The sequence below is a fragment of the Martes martes genome (genome assembly GCF_963455335.1).
Source record: "Martes martes genome assembly, chromosome: X".
NCBI classification, from domain to species: Eukaryota; Metazoa; Chordata; class Mammalia; order Carnivora; family Mustelidae; genus Martes; species Martes martes.
Window position 1 is genome coordinate 57,937,916 of NC_137897.1, and position 10,481 is coordinate 57,948,396.

A 10,481-nucleotide genomic window follows, 5' to 3' on the forward strand; every position below is an offset into this window, starting at 1 on the left:
GTGTTTTCATTTTAATTATGTTAATTAAGTTTAATATATATATATATTTTTTAAAGATTTTATTTATTTGACAGAGAGAGATCACAAGTAGGCAGAGAGGCAGGCAGAGAGAGAGGGGGAAGCAGGCTCCCAGCTGAGCAGAGAGCTCAATGCGGGGCTCGATCCCAGGACCCTGAGATCATGACCTAAGCCAAAGGCAGAAGCTTAACCCACTGAGCCACCCAGGTGCCCCAAGTTTAATATATTTTTTAATTTGGGACTTCATCTTTCATCCATGGGTTTTTTTTTAAGATTTTGAATTTCTTTTTTCATTTAAAATCAATTAACATATAGTGCATTATTAGTTTCAGAGGTAGAGTTCTTTTTTGGTTTTTTGTTTTGTTTTGTTTTCGTTTTTTTAATTTAATTTTTATTTTTTATTAACATATAATGTATTATTAACCCCAGGGGTACAGGTCTGTGAATAGTCAGGCTTACACACTTCACAGCACTCACCATAGCACATACCCTCCCCAATGTCCATAACCCATCCACCCTCTCTCTACTTGCCCCCCCCACCAGGCAACCCTCAGTTTGTTTTGTGAGATTAAGAGTCTCTTATTGTTTGTCTCCCTCCCAATCACATCTTGTTTCATTTTTTCCTTCCCTACCCCCCAAACCGCCCACGTTGCCTCTCAAATTCCTCATATCAGGGAGATCATGTGATAATTGTCTTTCTCTGATTGACTTATTTTGCTAAGCATAATACCCTCTAGTTCCATCTATGTTGTTGCAAAAGGCAAGATTTCATTTCTTTTGATGGCTGCATAGTATTCGATTGTATATATATACCACATCTTCTCTATTCATTCATCTGTTGATGGACATCTAGGCTCATTCCATAGTTTGGCTATTGTGGACATTGTTGCTATAAATATTCAGGTGCATGTGCCCCTTCAGATCACTACATTTGTATCTTTAGGGTAAATACCCAGTAGTGCAATTGCTGGGTCATAGCAAATTTTTGAGGAACCTCCATGCTGTTTTCCAGAGTGGTTGCACCAGCTTGCATTCCCACCAAGAGTGTAGGAGTGCTCCCCTTTCTCTGCATCCTCACCAGCATCTGTTGTTTCCTGACTTGTTAATTTTAGCCATTCTGACTGGTGTGAGGTGATATCTCATTGTATACCATGATTTTAAGTGTTTTTTGCTTTCCAATATTTGGATCTTTTTCTAATATCTTCTGTTATTGACTTTTAGTTAGATTTTATTTTGCTCAAAGAAAATCTTGTATGATTTCATTTATTTTAAATTTTTTGAGGCTTGTTTATGTCCCAGCATATAATCTGTCTTGGTGTAAATGTGTCATGGGCACTTGAAAAAACATGTGTACTCTGTTGATGTCAAGTGGGATGTTATATGAGGTGTTTTTGAGTTCTTCTATATGTTTATGTTTGATGACTTTGTGTACAGTGATTGTATCAACTGTTAAAAGAGAGGTGTTGAACTGCACAGTTATAAGTGTGGATTTGTGTATATCTGCTTCTATTTCTGGCTCTTTTTTTGCATCATACAACTCTTTTGTTTGGTACATGCATATATAGCATTGTTATGGATTCCTGGTGGATTGACTCTATCATCTCTATGTATTGGCCCTGTCTTTGGAAATGTTCTTTGCTCTGAAATCTACCTCTATAATTTTAACATAGCCCTTCCTTTCTTTTGATTAATATTTCCACGGTATGGCTTTTTCCATTCTTTCACTTTCAACCCACCTATAATGTTATATTTGAAGTGAGTTTCTTGTAGAGAACATACAGTTACTTCTTTTACCCATTCTACCCATCTCTGTATTTATAAATGATATATTAAAATCATTTACATTTAAATTAATTATTGATGTGCTTGGATTTAAGTCTACTAGTTCATTAATTTTTTTCTTTTCTGTTATTTGTTTCTGGTTTATTTTTTCCTACCTTTCTGTAGGTTGTTTAAACATTTTTTTTTAATTGTAATTATGCATGAAAGATTTTTTTTAAGATTTTTATTTATTTATTTGATAGACAGAGACCACAAGTAGGCAGAGAGGCAGGCAGAGAGAGAGAGGGAAGCAGGCTCCCTGCTGAGCAGAGAGCCTGATGCGGGGCTCGATCCCAGGACTCTGGGATCATGACCTGAGCCGAAGGCAGAAGCTTCAACCCACTGAGCCACCCAGGCGCCCCTTGTTTAAACATTTTTAAGAATCTCATTTTGATTGATGTGTAATTCTATGAGTTTATCTTTTTCTATATATTTTTTACTGAATGCTTCAGGTATTACATTGTACATAATTAACTTATTAAAGTCTGTAGGTATGAACATTTTGTCAATTTAATGAGATTGAAGTGTAGAAACTTTACACTCCTAGGAATCCTTTTAAATTCTTTATTTTTAATTATATTAAATATTTCTTCTACATGAATTTAGGACTGCATTGACAGTGGTATAATTTTTGCAACAGCTGTCAAACATGAGCTAGGAAACCCCAGCGGACATAGAAAGTCTATTGTATTTTCCTTTATTTTTCCCTTTCCATTGTTTTTCTTCCTTTATGTTCCAGGAGTCCTTCTATCATTTCTCTTTGTTTTAAGAATTCTTTTTTTCTATTGCTTTGGTGCTTCCTTTTGCCCCTAAAAATTTTGATGAGCAATCCATTGTTATTCAAATTGTTTTTCTCCTGTAACTATCTTGCTTGCAGCATTTTTTTCTTTTCCTTCCTTTTCTTTTCTTTTTGTCTGTAGTTTTTAGTAGTTTGACTATAATGTATTTCAGCTGGATTTTTTTTTTTTTTCAGTTTATCCTGTTTGGGCTCTACTTGGCTTTTTGAATCTCTACTTTCATGTTTTTTGCTAAATTAAAAAAATTAACCAGTACTTCTTCAAATACTCATTCAGCTGTACATACATTCTCTTTATGTAGAAAGAAAAGAACAGGGGACACCTGGGTGCCTCAGTTCATTAAACAACTGCCTTCTGCTTGGGTCATGATCCTGGAGTCCCCGGATCAAGTCATCAGTCTCCCTGCACATCAGGGAGTCTGCTTATCCCTCTGACCTCTCCTGTCTCGTGCTCTCTCTCTCTCTGTCTCAAATAAATAAAATAAGTAAATATTTTTTTAAAAAAGAAAGAAAAGAACAACACCCAATTACTTGAATGTTACATTTTTGTTGTGATCATACAGATTCCTGAGTCTCTATTGTTTTGTTTTGTTAATCCATTTTTCCTCTGTTGTTCAAATTGGGTAATTTTGGTGACTATAACTTCAGATTCACTAATTATTTAAAATATCCACTCTATTACTGTAGCTAACTTCATTGAGGCTTTATATCAGTTATTTAATTTTTCTTCTAAAATTTCTATCATGGTTCTATTAAACCTTCTTATGTATTGTAACTCTTTGCTGAAATTTTCTATTTTTAATTTGTTTCAAACAAGATAATTGGTGTCCATTCAAGCTTTTGACTATTTTTGTATATGTCCTATATTTTATTTGAACTTTGTATGTATCAGTTAAACAAATACAAACTAGCTTTATTTTAATTGCAGGATTGCTTACTGCATTTGTTTATTCAGGTAAACTTCGTGTAACATAAAATTTAACATTTTAATCATTTTAAAGTCAACAAATTAGTGGTTTTTAGAACATTGTTGTAGATTGTTGTACAGATTGTTGTAGAATTATTACCACAGTGTAACAAAGCATTTTCATCACACTCCCCAAAAATCCTCATACCTCTAAGTAGTCACTCCATATTTCTCCTTCCCCCCAACCCCTGTCAACCACTAATGTGTTTTTTGTCTTTATTAATTTGACCTATTCTGAATATTTAGTGTATCAGTGGAATTATATATGGCCTTTTATGTCTGTATTCATTCACTTACCATAACATATTTGAGGTTCATCCTTCTTGTACCATATATCAGTAGTTCATTCCTTTTATGGTTAAAAAACATTCCATTGTATGGATTTACATTTTGTTTATCCATTCATCAGTGGATGGACATAGGGATTTTTTTTTCACTTTTGCTGATGTTAAGAGCACTACTATGAACTTTCATGTACAACTATTTCTTTGAACATCAGTTTTCAATTCTGAGTATATATGTAGGAGTGGAATCGCTGGGTCATATGTTTATGTTTAACTTTTTTATTTAAAGATTTATTTATTTATTTGTCAGAGAGAGAGAGAGGAGCGAGAGTGAGCACAAGCAGACAGAGTGGCAGGCAGAGGGAGAAGCAGGCTCCCTGCCAAGCAAGGAGCCCGATGTGGGACTCGATCCCAGGATGCCAGGATCATGACCTGAGCCAAAGGCAGCTGCTTAACCAACTGAGCCACCCAGGCATCCCTATGTTTAACTTTTTGAGGAACAGCTAAAAGGCTTTCCACAATGTCTACAGCATTTTACATACCCACCAATTACATCACCAAGTACATACCCACCATGTACACCAAGTACATCAGGGTATCAATTACTCCATATTATGCAAAAATTTCTTTTCATCCAAATCCTTTATTATATAGCCATCTAAATGTGTGTGAAGTGGTATCTCATTGTAGTTTTGATTTGCATTTCCCTAATGATTAATGATGTTTAGCATGTTTTCATGTGCTTATTGGCAATTTGTATATCTTCTTTAGAGAAATGTGTGTTCAATTTCTTTGCCATTGTTAATTGGGTTGTCTTTTATTTTTTGAGTTCTAAGACTGTTATATATACTACATACTAAACCTTTGTCAAATACAGGATTTGCAAATATTTTTACCCATTCTTTGGCTTTTGTTTTCTTCATGGTGTCCTTTGATGAACAAATGTTCTTAATTATACTAATTTTCAGTTTATCTATTTTTTTTCCTTTGTTGTCTGTCTTTTTGGTGTCATGTCTAAAACTTCATTGCCAAATCCAAGGCCATTAATATTACCCAGAAATCTTCTAAATTTGTTACACTTTCAGCTCTTATATTTAAGTCTTTGATCCATTTTAAGCTAATTTTGAAATGGATGTGAGATAAGAGTCCAATTTTATTATATTCAAGGGTATATCCAATTATCTCAGGACGATTTCTTGATTATTTACTGGTATTGCCACCTTATCAAAAATGGGCTTGATTCTGTATTCTCAATTCTATTCCATTAATCTATACATCTATTCTTATGTCTATATTACAAAAATTTTATTGCTGTAGCTTTGTAGTAAGTTTTAAAATCAAGAATTATGAGTGTTCTAATTATGAGCATTGTTTTGGCTCTTTGGGGTCCCTAACAATTTCCTATGAGTTTTAGAATCAAGCTGTCCATTTTGTAAAGATGGTAATAGAAATTTTGATACAGATTACATTGAATCTGTAAATCAGTTTGGGAAGTATTGCCATCTAACAATATTCATTTTTACAATCCATAATCATTGAATATCCTTCCATTCATTTAGATTTTACTTAATTTCTTTCAATGTTCTGTAGCATTCAATGTACAAGTCTTGCATATTCTTCATTAATATTAATCCTGAGTATTTTCTTTTTTCCTTCTTTTAAAGATTTATTCATTTATTCTAAAAAGAGAGAGTAAAGAGGAGGGGCAATGGAAGAGGGAGAGAGACTCTCAAGCAGACTCTACACTGAGTGTGAAGCCCGACCTGGGGCTCAGTCTCACAATCCCAAGATCACAACATGAGCCAAAACCAAGAGTCAGTCACCCAACCAACTACACCACCCAGGGGCCACAGTATTTTATTTTTTTAATGCTATTATTAATGAAACATCTTCCATAATTCATTTTCAGATGACTCATTTCTAGCATATATAGATACACAACTGATGGGGGTACCTGGATGGCTCAGTCAGTTAAGTGCCTACCTTTGGCTCAGGTCATAATCTCAGAGTCCTGGGATTGAGCCTGACAGCAGGCTCCCTAATCAGCAGGGAGCCTGCTTCCCCCTCAACCTCTGCTACTCCCCCTACTTGTGTGCGCTCGCTCTCTCTCTCTCTCTCTCTGTCAAATAAATAAATACATTATTTAAAAAAAAAAGAAATGCAACTGGTATTTGTATGTAGATCAACATATTCACCAATGTATCCTGTAACATTGCTGAATTTATTTATAATCTGAAATATGTATTGGATTTTTTAAAATACTTTATTTATTTATTTCTTTGACAGAGAGAGAGACAGCGAGAGAGAGAACACAAGCAGGGGAGTGGAAGAGGAAGAAGCAGGCTTCCCCACCCCCAAGCAGAGAGCCTGATGCGGGGTTTAATCCCAGGTCCCTTGGATCATGATCTGAGCAGAAGGCAAATGCTTAATGACTGAGCCACCCCGGAATCCTTGTTTGGGATTTTTTGAAGTTATCTATGTATAAGAATATATGTCCTCTCATTCTCTTACTCCATACTCACAGATAAACTTGAAGTGGATTAAAAAACCTCAAAGTGAGGCAGGAATCTATCAAAATCCTAGAGGAGAACATAGGCAGTAACTTCTTCGACATCGGCCATAGCAACTTCTTTCAAGACGTGTCTCCAAAGGCAAAGGAAACAAGCAAAAATGAACTTTTGGGACTTCATCAAGATCAAAAGCTTCTGCACAGCAAAGGAAACAGTCAACAAAACAAAGAGGCAACCCATGGAATGGGAGAAAATATTTGCAAATAACACTACAGACAAAAGGTTGATATCCAAGATCTATAAAGAACTCCGAAAACTCAGATAACCATGTCAAAAAATGGGCAGAAGACATAAACAGACAGTTCTCCAAAGAAGACATACAAATGGCTAACAGACACATGAAAAAATGTTCATCATCATTAGCCATCAGGGAGATTCACATCAAAACCACATTGAGATACCATCTTACACCAGTTAGAATGGCCAAAATTAACAAGACAGTGAACAGCAAGTGTTGGAGAGGATGTGGAGAAAGGGGAACCCTCTTACACTGTTGGTGGGAATGCAAGTTGGTACAGCCACTTTGGAAAACAGTGTGGAGATTCCTTAAGAAATTAAAAATAGAGCTTCCCTATGACCCTGCAATTGCACTACTGGGTATTTACCCCAAAGATACAGATGTAGTGAAAAGAAGGGCCATCTGTTCCTCAATGTACATAGCAGCAATGGCCACGGTCGCTAAACTGTGGAAAGAACCAAGATGCCCTTCAAAGGACGAATGGATAAAGAAGATGTGGTCCATATATACAATGGAGTATTATGCCTCCATCAGAAAGGATGAATACCCAAATTTTGTATCAACATGGACAGGACTGGAGGAGATTATGCTGAGTGAAATAAGTCAAGCAGAGAGAGTCAAGTATCATATGGTTTCACTTACTTGTGGATCATAAGGAATAACACAGAGGACATTGGGAGAAGGAGAGGTGAGTTGGGGGAAATCGGAGGGGGAGACGAACCATGAACGACTGTGAAGTCTGAGAAACAAACTGAGGGTTTTGGAGGAGAGAGGAGTAGGGGCTTGGGTGAGCCTGGTAGTTGGTATTAAGGAGGGCACGTATTGCATGGAGCACTGGGTGTGGTGCATAAACAATGAATCTTGGAACACTGAGAAAATAAATTTAAATTAAAAAAAAAGAATAAGGTACTAGAAAAAATATTTTTTAAAAAAGAGTATATGTCATTTGTGAACCAGAATAGTTTTGCTTTTTTCTTTCAAATTTCAGTGCCTTTTATTTCTTCCTTTGGCTAATTTCTCCAGCTATATCTTACTAGTACAGTGTTGAATAGATGTGGTAAAAGTAAATACCCTCATCTCATTTCTGATCTTAGAGAATTAGGCTGTTAGTCTTTTACCAATGAGCATGTTAGCTGTGGGTTTTTCATAGATGCATTTTATCAGGCTATGCATGTTCCCTTCTGTTATGAGCTGAATTACGTACCCCCAAAATTCATATGCTTAAGTACTAAATTCCAGTATATCTGGATGTAACCAAATTGGTGCCAAGGCCTTTAAAGTGGGGGTTAAATTAAAATTAGGCCATGAGGGTGAGCTCTAATCCAATCTGACTGGTGTCTTTATAAGAAAAGGAAATTTGGGGACGCCGGGGTGGCTCAGTCAGTTGAGCTGCTGCCTTCAGCTCAGGTCATGATCCCAGGATCCTGGGATCGAGTCCCACACTGGGCTCCTTCCTCAGCAGGGAGCCTGCTTCTCTCCCTGCCTCTGCCTGCCACTCTGCCTGCTCATGCTCTCCCTCTCTCTCTCTCTCTCTGACAAGTAAATAAATAAAAAAAATTAAAAAAAAAAGAAAAGGAAATTTGGATACAAATACATAGCAGCAGTGCACACCCACATGACCATGTGTGGACAGAGTGAGAAGGCAACCATCTGCAAAGCAAAGAAAGAACTCAGAAAAAAGAAACTTCTTGACATCTTGAATTTGTACTTCTAGCCTCCAAAACTGAAGATATAAATTTCTTTTCTTCAAGCCATTCAGTCTGTGACATTTTGTCATGACAGCTCTGGTTAACTTTAATACACCTTCCATTCCTTGTTTGTCACATGAGTTTTATCCTGAAATTCTGTTTCTGCATCAATAAAAATGACCATGTGATTTTTTTTTCTTCATTCTGTTAATGTACCTTTATCGATTTTTCTATATTTGAATCACTCCTGCATTCCTAGGATGAAAGTCCTACTTGGTCATGATGGGCAATCCTTTTAATATACTGTGGGATTCTGTTTGCTAGAATTTCATTGAGGATTTTTTGCATCTATAATCATAAACGATGTGGTCCTATAGTTTTCTTTTCTTGTGATGTCATTGTCCAGCTTTGATATCAGGTAAATACAACCTTCAGAAAATGAGTTAGAGAGTGTTCCAATTATAATTAGAGTATTAAAAAAAATATTTTTAAAAAGCATTTGAGACAGATGGAGATTTCTTTATTAAACAATAAGCTACTATTGGGGTACCTGGGTGGCTCAGTCAGTTAAGGGCCTGCCATCGGTTCAGGTCATGATCCCAGGATCCTGGAACTGAGCCAGGTGTCGGGCTCCCTGCTCAACGAGGAGCCTGCTTCTCCTTCTCCCTCTGCATGCTTGTGCTCTCTTTCTCTGTCAAATAAATAAATAAAAGCTTTTTTATTTTATTTTATTTTTTAAAAAGATTTTATTTATTTATTTGACAGACAGAGATCACAAGTAGGCAGAGAGGCAAGCAGAGAGAGAGAGGGAAGCATGCTCCCGGCTGAGCAGAGAGCCTGATGTGGGACTCCATCACAGGACCCTGAGATCATGACCTGAGCTGAAGGCAGAGGCTTAACCCACTGAGCCACCCAGGTGCCCCAAATAAAAGCTTTTTTAAAAAAAATAAGCCAATATTGATTTCCATCTTCTTTGATTTCTTACATCCAAGTTTTATAGTTTTTTATACAAATATTTTACATATTTTCTTAGATTTATACATAAGTACTTCATTTGGCTTTTGTTAATGTAAATGGCATTGTACTTACATTTTAAAACCCCAGTTGTTCATAGCCAGTCTATAAGAAAGCAGTTGACATTTGTATATTAGCCTTGTACCAGGAGATGTTTTGTTGATCCTTTGAGGTTTTCTGTATAATCACAGAATGTGAAAAAAAAATATTTCTTCTTTCCCAACTATGTACATTTCTTTTTCTTGTAATTGCATTCACTAGGAATTCCAGTATAATGTTAAATAAGAGTGGTAAAAGCAGACATCCTTACAGTTCTAATATTTATTATTTTTTTATTCTTCCTATATTGGATTTACTTTGCTCTTCTTTTTCTAGTGTCCTGAAATGGAAGCTTAGATTATTGTTTTTAGATTATTTTTCTTTTCCATCATATGTATTTAATACTATAATTTTTCTTCTAAGCACTAATTTTGCTGCATCCCATAAATTCTGATGACTTGTATTTTTTTTATTTAGTTCAAAATACATTTTACTGTGGTAAGAACACTTGACATGAGATCTAAAGTATTACATGTTTAAGTATACATTATCATTAATGATAAGCACAATCTAGAGATATCAAATCTCTAAAAATTATTCATTTTACATAACTGAACTTGTTATACCTTTTGGGTTTTTTTCCCATTTTTTTAAAGATTTTTATTTATTTATTTGACAGTCAGAGATCACAAGTAGGCAGAGAGGCAGGCAGAGAGAGAGAGGAAGGGAAGCAGGCGCCCTCCTGGGCAGAGAGCCCAACATGGAGCTCAATTCCAGGACCCTGGGATCACGACCCAAGCCGAAGAAAGAGGCTTTTAACCCACTGAGCCACCCAGGCACCCCTTTTCCCATTTTTTAATTTAAAATTCAATTAGCCAGTATATAGCTATATATTACATCATTAGTTTCAGATGTAGAGTTCAATAATTCATCAGTTGCATACAACACCCAGTGCTCATCTCATCACATGCCTTTTTTAAAGCTCAACAGCCAATTACCCCATCCCCCCACCCACTCCCCTCCAGCAACCCTCAGTTTGTTTCCTA